The following is a 12,354-nucleotide window of genomic DNA, read 5'->3' on the forward strand; positions in this document are numbered from 1 at the left end:
AAAAAAAAAAAAACCCAAACCAAACCAAAACAAAAAACTACAACCAAACGCACAGAATTTCTTACCCTGTCCTTTTACAAAAGTAATATAGATTCATTCTTAGAAAATGTAGAAAACACAGGAGACAAACACAAAATTGGTAAAATTCACTTAGTCACACCTGGAGAGAAATTCATTTATGTTCTGGTGTATTTTCTTCCATCCCCAGTCCCCAGTGTATTTACAAAATGAAATCAACACCGTATATAGTATTTTAGAACAGTCCTCTGCAGCATCACTTCCTACCTTATATTATGCACATCTTTGGTCTTGTAGATGTCCCATAATTTATTCAACCAATGTAGGGTTGCTGAATCTTGCCTTGTTGCTAAAATTTTTTTTCTTTTTATAAAAAAAAAGTTTCAGTAAACACTCATGGAGCTGAATCTTTATGCATATATATGGATCTTTCAGTTAAAGTTCTCAGAAGTTTTCACTGGCTTCTAATTTATGCTGTCGTGCTATATTTAATATATCCCGTTGAACACCCTTACTTTCTGGAACACACCGATATATTATTAAAGAAAGTGAGACATGTCTAATCTCCTGTAGTCTGCTCAGCAGAGCCTTCCATCCATCAGGTGGGGATTTATATCCTGTTTTCTCTGAGGATTCAGGATCCAAAGAATAAGAGACATTCTCTGTCCTCAAGGGGTTTACATCCTAAGAGAAACGGATGAGCTACAGAAATGTACACCAAGTTACCAAACACAAGATTGGGGAAGAGTTTTTATCAGCTATAACATAGGTAATGTGAAAGGTGCCAAAGGCGACAACTCAGGAGGGCAGGTGGGGACATTCAGCTGATGTGAATTGTGAGAAGGCTGTGTGTTCACACTAGCGGTGCAGTAGGGATTAAGACACAATCCGCCTTCAAGGAGCTCCAGGTCTACGAGGGTGGATGGTGAAGGAGGAGAGGTCCCCAAGTACTTAGATAACTGCATAACAACACTGGTAAGAATCTTCTGGGAGCTTGGATGCCAGTCTCTTAAAGAGGAAGAGGGGACCAAAGTAGGCTTCCAACAGTTTAGGCAAAAGAATGAAGAGAACACCAGAAAAGGGGGAAATATTTGAGTAACAAATTAGATCTTTTGCAGACAGAAGTGGACTCAAATCTTTTGGCTTTGCTCCCCATTTAAATTCACTTAAAATTTTGATCCAATATAGACATGTCTTCGTATACAAGGGAAAACACAAGTTCCATGCATCAATTCTTTCTTTAATACATGCAAAATGCTTCCACTTTAGTTCAGTAAAAAAAGAGTAGAGTTGCAATCCACTAAATTGTTATGACCCACTGGGGACTGATGTGCAGACTAAAGTTAGAGGAGCAGACTGAAGGTGGGTGGAGTGCTGGACCAAGCAAAAATGACACAGGTTAGGAGCAGGTCAGCTGGGTCAGGATAAAGGCCCTGAAAAGCCCCTCTTAATGTGCAAATGAAAAGCCTAAAGAGACTTCCATTGTCTTGGAAAAAGGAATAAAGAACACCTTTTTGTTCTGTTGAGTGGTTTACCAAAAGCCGCTTCTCTCCTTTGTTATGTAAAGCTGTGGCTGGAGAGAATTGGCCAGTTTTGTGTAAATGACTCCCAATCTCTTTTATTTTTTAATTTTATTCACCCCCCCACCCTTTCAGAGAGCTCTAGGGCGTTCAGGATGGCCTCTACCAATGGTGGGACCCGACAATGCAATCCCTACAAGAGTTACCATGAGGAGAATCATACTAATGATTGCGTTCAACTCAAAGGCTTGAAAAGCCACTGAGGTGGGCTGGTTTTGGCATAGGGTTGGTTGTTGAACTGAACTCCCTTGGATCCCGCCATCTTAGCACGGTGGTCGAACTTCGGTCAAAATGGCTGATTGTGAACATGTTCATGGAAAAAAGGCTGTAACAGTAAAGCCCAACACAAGGGTTCAGTGCACCTAGGCAGGCGCCCGGACCAATTAGGACACCCGAGTTATTAAGGGCCAACCTCCAGGGGTGGTGTGGAACCAGTCTTCAACAGCGCCCCCGTGTGTTCATGAGAAGCAATGGCAGTGGTAAACCCATCCCCTAGACTTGCTGTGGCCTGTGGAAGAGGAGTAATTCCTTGTCTACTCAGTAAATTCTGGAGTTCTGGGTGTATGTGGGGAGATGTCTTAAAAGAATGATATAGAAAATCCTGCTCTTAAAACAGAGATAAGCAGTTGGGAAAGAAATCACTGAAGACTGCCGAAGAGTGGCGGCTTCGTCTGGTGTTGAAAGCTGGCGGACTTTGACCTGGTAGAGCTCAGACAAGAGGAGAATTTAGGTGGAGGAGAAGAGTGGTGTTCTCAGGGGGAGAAATGGACAAGGCTTCCCACAGGTCAGGCCGGCAGCCCATGGGGCTGTAGGGGAAGCTGAGCCTTTCCTGGTATGTGGGCAACAAAGCTACAGAGGTAGTTTCGGATCAGACTACGGGGGGGCCTGATTTCTAGGATGAGAAGCCAATGCTTTATCTAGCACACAATAAGGAGGCATGGGAGGTTCTGAGCAAGGGAATCCTAAGCACACATTATTATTATGACTACTACTATTATTATTTTGCTGGGGGGAAGCGATTTGATAGGTTTGTGTGTCAGTCTCTGGGCTACGGACACCTTCCGTGCATGTCTCATATCATCCTTCCAACAGTCCCATGAGGCGAGAGCACAATCCTCCTTCCCCTCACACCCACCATGTTTTACAACCTTGAATTCAAATAAGAAATTTCAATACAAGCCATTTGTAGGGCTTGGGGCTTATTCTTTAAAAAACAAGAATGGAGGAATGCAACAAAATGATCTTCCCTTTTTTTTTTTTTTCCAAAAAATTTCAGAAAAAAGGATAGAGCGTGGGACCATGAAGGATCTAATTAGTCATACCCACTTTCTCCCCCTATCAGTAATCTTGTGTCCATTCCATAATCCTCACATACATTCCTGAATGAAGATTTACAGCTCATCTTTGCTTACATAGCCATTGAAAAATACTGAGCACCAGCTTGCTTCTTATAACACCAAACGAATCAAATCAGGAAATGACTTCGATATGCATGTTTAGTGATAGAACTGAACTCAAACTTAGGCAGCCCAGCTCTGGAACCCATGCCTTTAACCACCAGCACAGTGTTTCCCCAACTTGTCTGGACTGAGCCGCAGAGTCAGAAATATGAGTTACATCGTGACCCAGGACACACACTAGGAAACAGTATTTCACTGAATCATGTACACTGATTCCCACCCCCCCTCCGTTCTATTCTCTTCTATGCTCTTCTATTTCATTCCTTGAAAGTTTTTAGTTATGGCTCACTAAATTGATTTCACATCCTATCAATGATGGGATTACAATCCATAGTCTGAAAAACAGTGCAGGAGAACATACTATTTTACAAAGAGAAAGGCAACCAATATGACACAGGAAGTGGGTAGGACAGGGGCAGATGGAATTTATGCACCTAATTGTGGAGAGCAGGCAAGAAGGGTTATGGTCAGGCATTTGGAAGAGAGAGAGCAAAAAAGGAGAGAGAGAGAGAGGAGACAACTGTTAGGGGTCCAGTCACTTGGAAGTCCAGGTTGACTTCCAAGGAGGAGGAAGACATAATTCAAAGCCTTGGGCATAAGTAGAATTTAGTGAAGAAAGTCAGGGAAAGACGTACCTACAGAACACTTCAACAGTCTCCAGGCTGTGAGGGATTAAAGGCAGAACTACTCAATCTAGAATTATCATTTGTAAAATGGGGGTAATAACCGTCCTTTCCTGAACTGGTTACTTGGAGCTGGAAGGAAGGAATGCATGTAACATGCTTTGCACTTGGTTGCTTCTTCATGAGAGAGCAAATGAGAACCATGTACATAATTTAAAATTTTCTAGGAGCCGTAGTAAAAAAGTAAAAACAGGTGAAATTAATTTTAATAAGATGTTTTATTCAACCCAATATATATAAAGTAATACCATTTCAATATGCAATCCATAAAACATTATTAATGGGATAGTTTACATTTTTTCATACTAAATCTTTGAAATCCAGTGTATAATTTTTTAAAAAAGATTTTATTGATTTATTTGTCAGAGAGAGGGAAAGAGAAAGAGAAGCAGACTCCCTGCTGAGCAGGGAGCCCAATGCGGGGCTCGATCCCAGGACCCTGGGATTGACTGAGCCCCTCAGGCACCCCTGGTGCATATTTATGCTTACAGCACATCTCAATTTTGATCGGCCACATTTCAGGTGTGTGCAATAGCCACATGTGGCTAGTGGCTGCCCTAGTGGACAGTGTGGACCTAGCACATAAGAAATGCTGCAGAAATGTTACTATTGATGTAATTATCACCACTGTTATTCAGTGTTGAGTGACAGGATCAAGGACTTTTTTTTGCGGATGGTGGCTGGATGGAGTAGAGCAGAGAAACATCCTATTTTCCTACCTTCCAGGACACTTGCTTGCTGGGATTCCGGTGACGCTAAGGCCTTCAGCTAGTGAAGCCCATGGTTCTAGAGAGTGGCCAACAGGGGCCCTTGGCGTGATGTGCAGACCGTGTGAGTATCCATGTTTATAATACAGCCGTGTTTATACTTTTTGTTTCTGGTATGAATTAATTATTTACTTATGATATTTAATAAAAACCAGACATCACCTCACTGGCGTTTAAACAAAAACAGTGCTATTCATTTTATTCATTCTGCTGAGGTCATCTGTTGCGGGGTTCACAGGGTGGGGGGTGGGGGGTGGGCAGGCAGCCTATGGGGCCTGGTGCCAAGTGGTCCTTGGGCCTCAGAATACTCTGGGGCTTCTCATTGAGGGGAGTCTCTGGTGGCCACTACTGAAGGGGGGATAATGGCCTGGGGCCGCGGAATTGGAGTTCTGGCTGGGTCAAGGGAGCAAGAACGCCAGCTGGTGTGTGCACCTAAGAAATCTGATCCTAGTACGTGGCGATGGGTGCCAAACTCTTGAGGTACCCATTTTACAGAGGAGAAAACTACAGTCCGGAGAATTGGGCTACTTGCCCCGCTCCATGGTGTTTAAGACAGTCTCTTTGTAAGGACGCCTGACTAGATCTTCCTCGGCTCATGCTCTTTCCCACTTTGTGATGCTGCAACCCCAGCTCCAGACCCTTCTCACCACAGCCATGTTCCCCTTGACACGGTTTTCTCCTGCTTTGGTGGCTGCACGGAGTCTGGTATGAAGTCTGGTCCGACGCTCTTCTCCTTGGTGAACAGAAACCATTTTCGGAGGGGATGTGAACAGGTGTGAGTGTGCTGGTGGGTCCAGGGGTCCCAGCTCTCAGGGCAAGGGGTTGAGGGCCGGTTTCTGCCCAGGGCCTTCGGCCTCTCAGGTTTGAGCAGCATGAGGGCGAGCGCCGTTCTAGTCTATTTTAGGATATGGGCTTCAGATCACTCCCTGTGCCCCAGCCATGCTGCTCCCTTTGTTTTCTTGAATTTGCCAAGCTCGTTACCTGTTGACCACCTCCACCCTAGACGGTGAGCTCTGTGACGGCAGAGAACACGTCCGCTTGACTTATCCACGACCTCTCCATGCTCTGCACCACGTCCGGCCCCCTGAAGACTCATTAGACACTTCTCGCACAGAGGAAGAAATCATGATAGAGACGCTTCGAGGTTCAGGCGCCCCGTGTGAACTTGGGTAAATTCCTTCCTCCCTGAGTCTCAGTGATCGCATCTGTGAAATGGCCTCCGGATGACCTCCGAGCTTTCCTCCAGCTCCGAAATTCCACAGCTCTATGATCTGACACTGGAAACTGCCAAGCCCCACCCCATTCAGTTATTTTGCTTTTATCGCTCGAGCACTTCCTTAGAAAAGGGGGTGGGGATGTTCTTTTAAGACCTTAATTCCTTTTTGAGCAATTGGGCAATTTTCCAATTCCTATAATTGTGTTAGCCACCAGCGAAGTTAACTGAGTTATTGATTCTGGAGTTTCGAGTCTCTGCTGGTGAGACCAAACCCACTAGCTGACAGCTTGGTATTCTTTTTTTTTCCTTTCTTTCTCTGCCCCCCCCCCCCTTTTTCTTCTTCTTCCTCCTCTTCTTCTTCTTCTTCTTCTTCTTTTTTTGTAATGTTGTGAGATTACAGGCTTGTTCCTGAATCAACAATTCTTTCACTCTATAATAAAGTTGTATTTTCAAATTTTGCTTTTGACTTTAATTGCAGCCAGGCATGAAACAAGAGAAGGAGGGTACCGTTCCAGATGAGTGCACATTCAAAATCATTCAAACTCTACTTGGAAGAGGAGAGGAAAATTAATAATGAGAACAAACAGGCCTTTGGAACCAGGCTCCCCCTCCTTCCTTCTTTGTAAAATGGATCCTTCTCCTAACAGAGTAAATGGAAAAAACACCACCACAAACAAACTGGGAGGGTGCCGGCACAATTGGTTCTTTTGGTCTACACAGACCCAAATAATGCACAGACCAAACTATGTATGTGATAGAACCAGATAGTTCAACGCTCGATCACTCATTTTTTCGTCAGGCGAATGTTCATTGAACATCTCTTCTGTGCCAGATGTTGGGCTGGGTGTGGGGATAAAACAGTGAATAAGCCAGATAAAATTTCTCTCCTAATACAATACCACTACTCATGCTGGTAACACTTGTTAATCAAACTTACTATGTGTAAGGATAAGTGCTTTTCATGAAATTTCTCATTGGGTCCTCATACTATATGAAGCAGGTACTGTCATGAGTCCTGTTTTATTTTTTATTATTTTTTAAAAAAGATTTTATTTATTTGTTTGACAGAGAGATAGGGATCACAAGCAGGAAGAGCGGCAGGCAGAGGGAGAGGGAGAAGCAGACTCCCCGCTGAGCAGGGAGTCCGATGTGTGGCTCGACGCCAGGACCCTGGGATCATGACCTGAGCCGAAGGCAGATGCTTAAACCACTGAGCCACCCAGGCGCCTCATGAGTCCTGTTTTAGAGATGAGGGAACCAAGGCACGGGGGCCTGAAATGAGTTGTTCAGGATGACATGGCTGGGAAGTAGACAAGCAGGGTTGGTTCTGGGGGCTGTGCTCCCCAGCGATGATGTTGAGAATCCCGCAGAGCCAGCTGGTGGGTGCATGGGTGATTCCAAGGTTGTTTGAGAAGAGAGGTTGTTTGAGAAAGACCAGCCAGGTAAAGATCGTGGAGCATCCAGAAGGGATAAACATATTCCAGAAGAGAGAGAAGTAGAAGAGTGATAGAGTGGAGTCCTGTTTTAGAGATGAGGGAACCAAGGCACGGGGGACCCCACGCTCACCTGCGAGGTGAGCCCCGCAGCACTGACAGGAGGCCAGATCATGAAAGGTCTGGAAGGCCAGGCTAGGACCTTCATGTCCCGGCAGCAGTGGGAAGGTCCTGAAGTAGCACGGTCAAAGTCGTATCTGGAAAAGGCTGTGTTTAACTCATCCGGGCACAGAGCGGATGGGAGGGTTGGAGACAAATCAATTCCAGGGAGAACTGAGGGTGGTCGGTCATGAGGCTGGGAACCATGGTGAGAAAGGGTAGTGTACTGGTCTGAGAGCATTAAGGATGTATAAATTACAGGGTATGGTGATAATTCAAATCTCTATGCTTCAAATCAGGCAGGAGACGTCACCACTTCGGTTGCCTGCGATAACCAGTAATTCTCCACTCTGCTCATGCTATGCAGGTGAGAAAACCAGGCAGCCCTTCACTCTGTGAGGTCACCTTTTCTCAAAGGCCCACACAAAGCTGATGTGAAGAACATACCTGCCTCCACGTAAGGAGCCGTCTTTTCCATTGTTCTTTATACTATTTTATTTAAAGATTTTTTATTTATTTGAGAGAGAGAGAGTGAGAGAGAACATGAGCTGGGGGAGAGACAGACAGAGAAGCAGAGGCAGACTCCTCTGTGAGCAAGGAGCCGGATGTGGGGCTTGATTCCAGGACCCTGGGATCACAACCTGAGCCAAAGGCAGATGCTTAACTGACTGAGCCTTCCAGGTGCCCCATCTTTATACTATTTTTAAAGTCCCTCATATGAGTCCCTCTGCTTATTTATTTGTTATTTATTTATTTCTTTAGAGAGAGAGAGAGTGGGGCGGGGGGGAGGGCAGAGGGAGAGGGAGAAAGCAGTCTCTGTGCCTAGCACCAAGCCCAAACAACATGGGGCTCTATCTTATGACCCTGAGAGCATGACCTGAGCCGCATCAAGAGTCAGATGCATAACTAACTGAGCCACTCAGGCGCCCCTCCCTCTTCTAATTTATAATTAGGATCTAATGATTTTCCTTTTAACTGGTGGTTGAAAGTGATTTGGTCCACCAAGTTTTGCTTTTGCCTTGGCTATCAACAAATTCAGGATGAATTTTTATTTTATTATTTTACCTTATTTTAACATGTATTTTAAAAAAAGATTTTATTTATTTATTTGTCAGAGAGAGAGAAAGCGCGCACGAACAGGGGGAGCGGCAGGCAGAGGGAGAAGCAGGCTCCCTGCTGAGCAAGGAGCCGGAAAGGGGACTTGATCCCAGAACCCTGAGCTAAAGGCAGACACTTAACCCACTGAGCCACCCAGGCATCCCTGGGGTAAATTTTTTTTTTTTTTACATTATTATTTTTTTTTAAAGATTTTATTTATTTATTTGACAGGCAGAGATCACAAGTAGGCAGAGAGGCAGGCAGAGAGAGGAAGGGAAGCAGGCTCCCCGCTGTGCAGAGAGCCCGATGTGGGGCTCGATCCCGGGACCCTGAGATCATGACCTGAGCCGAAGGCAGCGGCTTAACCCACTGAGCCACCCAGGTGCCCCCCTGGGGTAAATTTTTATACTCCTAATAAAAATGTTAGTCTAGGGACTTGACTTGTATGTTTCCTCTTCTTTAATTTATAGCACTTTATACATGTCTTCTTTCTCTTCGTAAGTGGCCTCGAACTTGTTTGGAAGAGGTGGTATATATAAAGTAAGAAATATGAATCATCCGAGAGGGAGGTCGCCAGACCTAGCTCCTATGCCAGCTCCCCTTTCTCAACTTTCATGGATGCTGGGTTCCCCCATTGGACTCACTCTTTTGGGTTAAGACATCGTCTTCATGAGACCCTGGAGAAGCACATGTACACTGTTTTGGAGGGTGACTTTTCTACACTCAGGAACAAGGAAGAAGTGATTTGTGCATTGAACGGAGTGCCTGCCACTCTGCACGGTGATAGGACTTGAAAGGGATGGGAACCAGGGTGGGCAAGGTGGGGGGGGGTTGGCAGAGATTTGAAGAGCTGGGGCTTTGTGAAGTAGCCCCAGGTTGAACCCCAGGGGGAGCCCTTGGAAGGACTGTCCCCAAAGAGGACAAGCATCATTGGCAGGAGAGGTGGAAGGCCACCAATCTGGTCAGAGGAAAGCAGGCTGGAGTATGCCTTCTTCATTCAGTCTTGTTTTCCACCATTGTGTTGACACCAGCCAACTAAGCTGCACTTTCCACTGCCTTGGACAGCAAATTCAAAATACAGCAGACCCCTCTTATCTGTGGGAGATGAGTTCTGAGTCCCCCAAGGAGTGCCTGAAACCATGGACAGACCCACACCCTATATATATTAAGTATTTTCCTGTACATACACACCTGTGATAACGTTTAATATATAAAGTAGGCACAGAAAGAGATTAACAATAACCAATAATAAAATAGAAAAATTAAAATATACTGTAATACAAGCTATGTGGATGTGGTCTTTCTCTTTCAAAATGTGTTATTGTACTGTCCTCGCCCTTCTTGGGATGACATGGGATGACAGAAGGTCTATGTGATGAGATGAAGTGAGGGGAATGACAGGCATTGTCATGTAGCATAAGGCTGCTGCTGACCTTCTTACGATTTGTTAGAAGGAGAATCATCTGCTTCCAGACTGTGGCTGACCATGGGTAACTGAAACCATGGAAAGTGAAGCCATGGTCAAGGGGAGGCTGCTGTACCATGATTAGGTACCTGCCTGTTGGAATGATGCTTAGGGGGCTTGGAAAGAGGTTTCTGCTTTCTCTTGTCCAAGTATCTTGATCACATTTCTTTTTTTTTTTTTTTTTAAAGATTTTATTTATTTGACAGATGGAGATCACAAGCAGGCAGAGAAGCTGGCAGAGAGAGAGGAGGAAGCAGGCTCCCTGCTGAGCAGAGAGCCCAATGTGGGGCTTGATCCCAGGACCCTGGGATCATGACCTGAGCTGAAGGCAGAGACTTTAACCCACTGAGTCACCCAGGCACCCCTCCTTATCACATTTCATTCAATGTATCCAATCATTGCCATTTCAGGAAGTCTCAGCTAAAATGTGAATACCCCTAAGTGGTATCCCGCAACAAGGATGAAATCACGGGAACACAGGCCTTTGAGCTGGAAGGGGTCTGGGTGATAACTGATAGCAGCCCTCATGTACGTGAAAACTGGTGAAACTTAATCCCAGGAGATCAGACTAACTGGACGAAAGTCACTAAGCCACTTAAGCAGCGAAACCTGGATTGGAAGGCAGACCTCTGGCTTCTGGCAGAAGCTCTTTCCATGACACATGATTAGAAGCTGGTCTACATCCAATTCTTTTCTAAAGTAAGAGCCAAATAAAAGGGAACACGGTGCAGGATGAGCAGGTTTTGATATGAAGAGATAAGAGAGACAAACAGTAATTACATGGACGGGCTTATGGAGTTCTGAACCGTTTTTGTGAACACATGTTGTCTCTGTAGAGAATTGTTCTTTGTTCACCCTACATGATTCTGGTGGGTCCATCTGCACAAGAGCCTAAAGCCGCCCCCTCCCCATTCCTCCGTATAGAGGACACACAACTAAGTCTGGCCCATCTGTGTCTGTTCTGTAGATACCGGTAGAGGCAAGGAGCAACTTCCAGATCCAACCAGAGTCCCTCCATGAAATGGGATGTACGGAAGCCTCACTTGCTCTGTACAGACCATTTAGCATGGAACTGCAAGGGGCCATCTTTCTCACGGCATTTGAAAGACACTGCCTGAGTCTGAAGCCAACACTGAAGAAAGCAAAGCCCAAAACGAGATAATGAGCAAGACTGAGAGGAAGGTGGGGACAGGAGGAGAGGAGGAAGGAGAAACAGATTGAGAGAGAGATTAAGAGATTGAGATAGAGACGACAACGGCAAGCAAGCATCTGGAAGAAATAATCTGAGTAACTGGATCCAGCCACGCCTGAAGGCAGATGTACTCCAGAACTTTACAGTTTATGGAAGCCAGTAAGTCTGTTTTAATTTTTTCTGTTAAAACTAGCTTAAGTTGAGGTTCTCTTATTTGGCTATAAAGATCCTGTTTATAACATAATTTTTTTAATATAAATTATCCCCCTTGATTTTTCTCAACCACCCGATAAGATAGATATAATTAGGATCACCATTTTATAAATGTGCCCCCGAAACTCAGAGATATTAAGTCACTGGCCTGAGGTCATAGAGCTTTATGAAAGCTGCCTGTATTAGTCTTTATTAGAGCTTTTACTTTTTATCAGCTAAGCCCTTGTTGTTCAAGGGTTTCGGATGAGAATCCTGGATACCAGCTTTGTCCTTTCATGGCGTGGTGAGGAGCCAGCTGTCTTTTCTGCTGACTGCTCTTCCTCACCTGGTGGGTTCACGGATCATTAGCTGCCCAGAGAATGCTAACGAGCTAAGATAACTAGACTGGCCACATGAATCTGGGCATGGGACGCTCAGCAGCCAGAGGCGGGCTTGTCTCCAGCTTCGTGTGGGTGGCTGTGCTAGCCGCCTAGGCCACCGCCTCCTCCTCTTGAACCACAGCAAGCCTTAGTGGGAAGCACCACCGTGAGCCATTCCCCTTTGAGGCCAGCATGTGGTACAGCCGGAAGCCTGTGGTCAGCGTGCGGCAACTCAAATAATACACTTCACCAGTGTGAGAAAGCCACAACACAGCATGGAGGAAACCGTTCACCAGACCTTTCTACCTCCCGTCTGCTGGACAAGATGGCCGAGCTTGGGATGTGAGCAATGCCTCCGAGTTTCTCAATACACACTCCTTGGAGAATCGTGTTAAAAGACAGGTGGGTTGTGACAAAGGAGAGCTCCTATAAACACAAACTTAAAAGGCCCGGTTGTCCATGTCTGGTTTATTTCCCCCAGCCCTGGGGCTGGATGAGGACAGACATCCTTCTCCTTCTGAGGCTTCTAGCCATTCCCTCAGAGAACACGCCAAGTTCCGCACCTCCCCAGTGAAGACACCCAGCCATTTGGGGTGTGACAGGGTTGTTTTTTTGGATCAGTTCTTTGGATAACTTGGTGTGTCCACCTCGGTTTTTCCTCCGTGTTCCTGGAGAAGGAGCGTTCCTGGGAGTCATATGGTCCAGCACCAC

The sequence above is a fragment of the Lontra canadensis genome, unplaced genomic scaffold (genome assembly GCF_010015895.1).
Source record: "Lontra canadensis isolate GAN:19392208 unplaced genomic scaffold, GSC_riverotter_1.0 scaffold34, whole genome shotgun sequence".
NCBI classification, from domain to species: Eukaryota; Metazoa; Chordata; class Mammalia; order Carnivora; family Mustelidae; genus Lontra; species Lontra canadensis.